We start from the raw sequence: 6,822 nt of genomic DNA, 5'->3' as shown, positions 1-6,822 counted from the left end.
TCAGCATGGGAAAAATTCTGACTGAAAGCAGCAAGGCCCATATAGTAAAAGGTTTTTTTTTTTTAAGTTAGGTGAATATAGACATGTATGGGCTGCTGCAAGTCCAGATTTCCCCCCCTCGGATCATCCCCATGGGTAGAGTTGCATTGCTGACCTCCATACACAGTGGGTTAGCCCTAGCTATTCTCACACTATGTTCATTACTCTGACGGCCCAAGACTTATCTAGACATCCTTTTTATTCTATCACATAATAGAACACCTTGGATAGCGACACCTCTATTGCCAGCAGATCTCCATTCATATGTATGGTGTACAGAATACATGATTTTTAATCCGTTTCAAACTGTATTGGTTCTCGATCATGTCATAAAAACCATAATACACTTGTATCTCTAAATTTCCCATGGCTACAGCTTATGGATAAAAGATGCATTATATACTATAGCACAGCTGATGTTTCTGTCCCAGACTATAGAACTAAAGGCTATGATGTGCCATCTATCACTGGCTCCTCTGGGATCTTCATCTAAAGCAGTGTATATCAACCTTTTTAAGTCAAGTACCTCCATGTGGTGGGATGCTTCAGCTGAGAACCCCCCAAGGTACCCCATAAATGTTGCCTTAATAAGGCTGAGATTACTCTGCCTCTATAGGCTCTGTATAAAGTCTGTCAGCAAATGATTCCCAAATCAGATTCCCCCCATAACTATGTGACTGATCTGTAGGTCCCAGTAATAATGCTCAAGTAATGTCAAATAATACCCCCTTCCCAATAATAACAGACTCTGAGGCCATTAACAATGCTGGATGCAATGCTTTCTGTAGCCAGATATGTCGTCTTTAGACAGTAAGGCCTTCATGGTGCAATAAAGAAGCACTCCACCCTGTCCCTACCCCCCACAAGCTTAAAGGGGTTGTCCGGCGATAAAAAATTATTCGCAGAATAACACACATTACAAAGTTATACAACTTTGTAATGTATGTTATGTCTGTGAATGGCCCCCTTCCCCGTGTCCCATCCGTGTACCCGGAAGTGTGGTGCGCTATACTCACTTGTCACATGCCGACCACGGTCTCCGATCCTCAGCAGTGACGTCTTCTTCGGGAGGCCAGCGGATCTTCCCGAGTGCCGGCCGCCCTCTGCAGCGTCATCCGAAGCTCAGCTGCGATTGGCTGAGCATAACTGTGCTCAGCCAATCGCGGCTGATGACGCGGCCACGTCATTAGCTGCTCAGCTGCGATTGGCTGAGCACAGTTATGCTCAGCCAATCGCGGCTGAGCTTCGGATGACGCTGCAGAGGGCGGCCGGCACTCGGGAAGATCCGCCGCCCGCCCGAAGAAGACGTCACTGCTGAGGATCGGAGACCGTGGTCGGCACGTGACAGGTAATATATAGCGCACCACACTTCCGGGTACACGGGTGGGGGTGGTGGGACACGGGGAAGGGGGCCATTCACAGACATAACATACATTACAAAGTTGTATAACTTTGTAATATGTGTTATTCTGTGAATAATTTTTTATCGCCGGACAACCCCTTTAAGGTCTAAGCACGCTCCCCTTAAAAGTGACCGCCATGAACTCTGAAAAACAATGATGCCTCATAATAAGATCTCCTAAGGGTCCATTTACACAGAAAGGATTATCTGCCAAATATTTGAAGCCAAAGCCAGGAACAGACTATAAACAGATCAGGTAAAAAGGAAAGTCAGATTTCTCCTCTTTTCAAATCCATTCCTGGCTTTGGCTTCAAATCTTTGCGTCCTGCGTCCTGTGTCAGTATATGGTCAAGCATCTTATCCAAACTCACAGTGATTCTAGTCTCCTTACTATATCGGCCTGCAGCTACTCTGTGCAAGCTGCTTCTTTATCAAAGTGTACCACAACACATTATATGAAAAAATAAAAATTTAATTCACAAGTACATCTGGTCCTGAAACCCCATACTGCATTAGGGTATGTGCACAGTACAGAATCCCGGTGGATCACAATTCTTCTATGGTTTGCCAGATTCCACTGTCTGCCCAAAGAATGAACCCGCTCATTCTTCGAGCAGATGGTAGAATCTGGAAAACCATAGAATGAAGCCAGCGTCCGTGAGCGGGGTTGAGCTGCAGAATCTGTGGCGGGTGATACGCCGGGATTCTGTAGTGTGCACATACCCTAATAGTTCACCCTTTAAAACATCTTTACATAACAGCACCATGACACCACAGTGATCACATGTCATTGCCAATGTGCCCATTCCATCAGCAATGGTAAGATCATGTAGAAATATTCCCTGATCATACATCTATATTTTGAATGAGCCCCGAGAATTTCACTGGTGGGCCCTCAGCACCCCAGGCCGACACTGGGATGATGGGTTACTGTTCACTGGCATGTCCTGGCAGATGGGAAAGCAGAGTTATCTCCTATCCTGGCTACTGCAGCAGTGTGAGATGTAGTAAACTCCAGAGATTGCTCTATAGACCCCAAACACATTTGGTGTATACCAGGAAGGGGTTAATATGGCCACACAATGATAAAAACTAGGTAAAAAAATATTAGCTATGTTAAGGCTCTTATTACATGGAGCGATTATCTGCCAAAACAGGCAAATGCCCGCCCATGTAAAAGAGCCAGAAATCAGCTGACAATAGGAAAACACTTCATTGTCCGCCGATCACTGACTTTAAACCGGACATAAAATAGTCTGCCGTCCCTGTGTAATAGGAAATGTGCGGCCACCCTGACTGACTAAAGAAAAATGCCGCACAATCATGAAGCCGTGAGATGGGCTCTGTAAGCGACTGCAGCTCAGAATATGTAATACAGGTTTTGAGGAGGGTGGGTTGGAGGCGACAGAATCCCTTTAAGAGGGTTATAATAATGTTGTTTTTTTAAATAATGCTTTGAATTGCCCTATTCAGACCCCTAACTCTCAGAATATTGGTCATAATCTCAGGCAAAATATCTGAAAATCATATAGCCATATTTAGCAGTTAGTGATCTCTTATTAAGAGGGACACTACCCAGAACTGGCATTTGAGAGCAGTGTTATAGGGAAGCGGGGAAAGCATGTTTACACCGTTTTGTGCAACTTAATATCTAATAGGACAACACTTTTTTTTTCCTTATCTGCCAGTATATTACGCTGCATTCACATGTTCCATTGATACAGTCTGTGCACAGACTGTATACTATAGACTAGACCTCAGAATTCCCGGCATCATCAGTCACATAAATGTTCAACTGTGTTATGTGTATAGAAACGTTGGGAGAGAGAACTGTTCTTAAGCAGCCCATTATTGAAAGTATATGGCCATCTTTATGGGGCCATACAACAGATTTCAGTAACAGGTCACTGTAAGCAAAATCAGTAGAATGACAATTTTAGCTATTTACAAAGGAAACATACAAAGTGTTATAATTTTGCGGTTTTGCCACAATTTTGCTTATTTTACTGTCAGGAGGTACAAGAAAACAAAAACTAACTGAAAAGAAAACATTTCCAATGACGTGAAAAGTGGCCCCCTATTGCGCATAGTGATTGCTACATCCAGTGATTAGGTAACATCCCACAATGGCCCAGATTTATTAAAACAAAAAATGCTGCAATTGGCCCATGGCAGCTAATAGGCATTCAGGCTTCATTTTACCAGGACTCAGTAAAGGGGGTATTCCCCTGTGGAGGAGTAGTAGAAGAAAAATGGAAAACAGTGCCTCATGTAATATTGTACATCAGTGTGTGTCCCAAGATTCCAGACTAAGATTATACTGTCCTTTACCCTTCATGCATATAACCCTGACCAAGAGGGTAGTGTGTTTAGAGAGGGCTGCCAGCTAAAGGAGGTTTGCATCTAGGATGCTGACCTTTGGTACTGGCGCTGTCAGAGTATAATATAAATATAATGCTGCTGGTAGTCTCCCACTAAAGTTCCTCAACTTGCCAGGTCCCACCTGCGGTAGCTCGCTTCTCGTGGCCCGACCCTGCCTGCTCCTCTGCCACATTCACCATTTGGTTGATAGTATCTGCTTCCTCTCTCCACTCTGCATGGCATCCATTATTCTGATACTTCTGCAGTTCCTTCACTGTCCTCTAGGGTGTGTAAGCTCTCAGCACCTTGCTAAGGTAGTCTGCCTGACCTGCATCTGAGCCGCCAGTTCTGACCCTCAGCCTGTAGTCTACACCGCTGCCTCAATTTACCTGTGGATTTTTCTCTACACTTTTCTCCCAGTAGAAAAGAACTATTCTATAGGGGGTAGAAGTTGCTTGCTATGAAACTTACCCTGGAGGATTGGAATTATCTATTGGAGGGAGCTTTACATACAGCGGTTATGCACACTGACTAAATGAACCTCATCTATTTACAGACTGCATTTAAGTCCATGCCAGGCTAGATGTATGGGCACTCTTTGCTTGCTTTGACGTCCCATGCAGTGCATGCTGGCAGCAGCGATAGATTGGGAGTAGGAACCACAGTATATCATAGATCTAATGGGGCATTTACACAGAGAGATTTATCTGACAGATTTCTGAAACCAAAGCCAGAAATGGATTTTAAAATCCATTTTCCTTTATGACCTGTTCTCTGTTTATAGTCTGTTTCTGGCTTTGGCTTCAAAGATCTGTCAGATAAATCTCTCTGTGTAAAGGCACCATAAGCCATATGGTTACCGTGACGCTAGTCTCAAAGATATCTCACCTGGGAAGTTGTTTGTGCCATAGGCAAAGCAAAGATAGGCCTACAGTTCTAAGGGTCCTATTACACAGAACGATAACCCAGCAAATGAGGGCTGTTTAGCAGATTTATCGATCCTTGTAATAAAGACAACAATCAGCCGATGACAACAATCGGCTGATCCTGTCTTTAGGTCCTGACCTAAAGTCATCGGCCGTGGGGCGTGCATCGCTTCGTATAATAGCGATGCTATTCTGAGTATCCTTGCAGCCCTTAATGATCTCCAGGCAGCCCTTGCTTTGCAATAATCGAGCTGTATAAGAGGCTCAGCAAACGAGCGCTAATCTAGCAGATCATCGTTTGTTTGCTATAGTGATTGGGGCGTCTAATACAGCCCCAAGTATGCTGGTCACACTGGAGTCCACAACAAACTATTCCTCTTTCCTGTTTTCCTGTTACCACTGGTGGCAATCCTTTTCCAAGGACATAAAGGACTGTGTCTTGATGGCCTGGCGTATACCAGCTGTGCCTGTAATAAAGTTTACTCCAACCTCTACCAATTCCAGACGCCCATGTAACATATTGCCATGGATTTCATCTCTTTATTTATTTATTTTTTAAATGAAATATTTTTTATAGGCCGGAGGACAACCTCTGACCCAGAACAATGGTATGATCTGTATTGTTATACTTGAGGAAGGCGTCCCACAAGTATGAGTGCCGAAATGCGTTGTGAGTTTTTAAATAAATTTTAATAGTTGTAATATATTCCTGTGGGTATCCTATTCACATTCTGTGATACTGGAGTGGCTTCTGACAGGGGCAACAGACTGTATAGGGCAATGAAATTTTAGCCCTGATTGCAGGTATCCCAGTGTATACAACTCTCCCAGCCAAGGAGTATCCCATATGGATGTATAAGGAGTATACCCCTTCACACCATAGAAATCCCTCAATTTCCACCACAATTTATAAATGAATAATATGAATTTAATCTCTGATCTCCCTCCCTCTGCCGGCTGTACCCGCTTTTTGGTAGTTGTGGACTGTTTTTCTAAAATGGCTGATTTATTTCCTCTCTTGGACTGCCTTCCACCGCCCATCTGAAGCACCTTTAAGTTGAACATATCTTCCGCCAGCATGGTCTGCCGCATCATAACATTTTGGATTGTGGAGTTCACTTCATTTTGAAATCCAGCTTGAACAAAAAGATAGGATGGGTTCACACATACCGGAATCGCAGAGAATTTCACACTACGAGTATGTAAACCTCATCCCCCTTAACCTGCCAGTGGTTGATAAGTCTGGGCCATTGTGTTTTATGTAAATGAGGCTACGCCCTGAAAGCCATTCACATGGGTCACAAAACTAATAATGAATCACAGAAGTGATTTCCAAATTAAAGCTCATGTTATGTACTATGTTATAGGTGTCTCTCAGTCTTAGCTTTCATACAGTTGTAAATGTTGTAAATTTGCTATGATGTCAGGAAATTGTGGCAAGAAATACAGCATGACAATAAACCATCATGCACTGGGATTTGCAGTTCCACAACTGGAAAACCTTATATTTATACATAGATGCATATACATAGATTTATACATAGATGTAGAAAGTGCAATGCAGTTGCCAATCTGCAACATCTGGTACACAAACAGCTGTCATGTACCCTAACTCCTTGCGGATTCTTGCAGAGTCTTTGTAGCTATATACTACAAAACGGTGTGCCTCCATAAAGTGTACAGTAACAGATATTTGGAGATACAGCACGCAGTATAACAATTGGCGTTTTAGTTCAGCCCATGCGGTTGGGGAACCTGGGCTTAGTGCAGGCCATTTGAGTCCCCCCCCCAAACTTGTGAAGCCATGTCTTTATGGCACTATGCTAGGTCGAGAATCCTTTGAGATGATTCCACAGTTCAGACCATCAATGGCCATGTGGTGCAGTAGAGAAGAAGATGAATCCAATAGTGTGGCGCTGCTCAAAAAGGTCTCCATATCTTTCCAATAGTATCAAAGAATGTTTATGTATAAAAGCACAATAAAACAATCTACATAAAACAATAAAGGTAAAACAGATGATGTGTTTTGAGAAAGTATATCCCTTTATCAGATCTGGGGGTGTAAGGTATGAGTTTCTTTAAATACAGTTTGAA

The sequence above is a fragment of the Dendropsophus ebraccatus genome, chromosome 14, assembly GCF_027789765.1.
Source record: "Dendropsophus ebraccatus isolate aDenEbr1 chromosome 14, aDenEbr1.pat, whole genome shotgun sequence".
In the NCBI taxonomy this organism is placed as follows: domain Eukaryota; kingdom Metazoa; phylum Chordata; class Amphibia; order Anura; family Hylidae; genus Dendropsophus; species Dendropsophus ebraccatus.
This window is presented reverse-complemented; position numbering follows the sequence as displayed.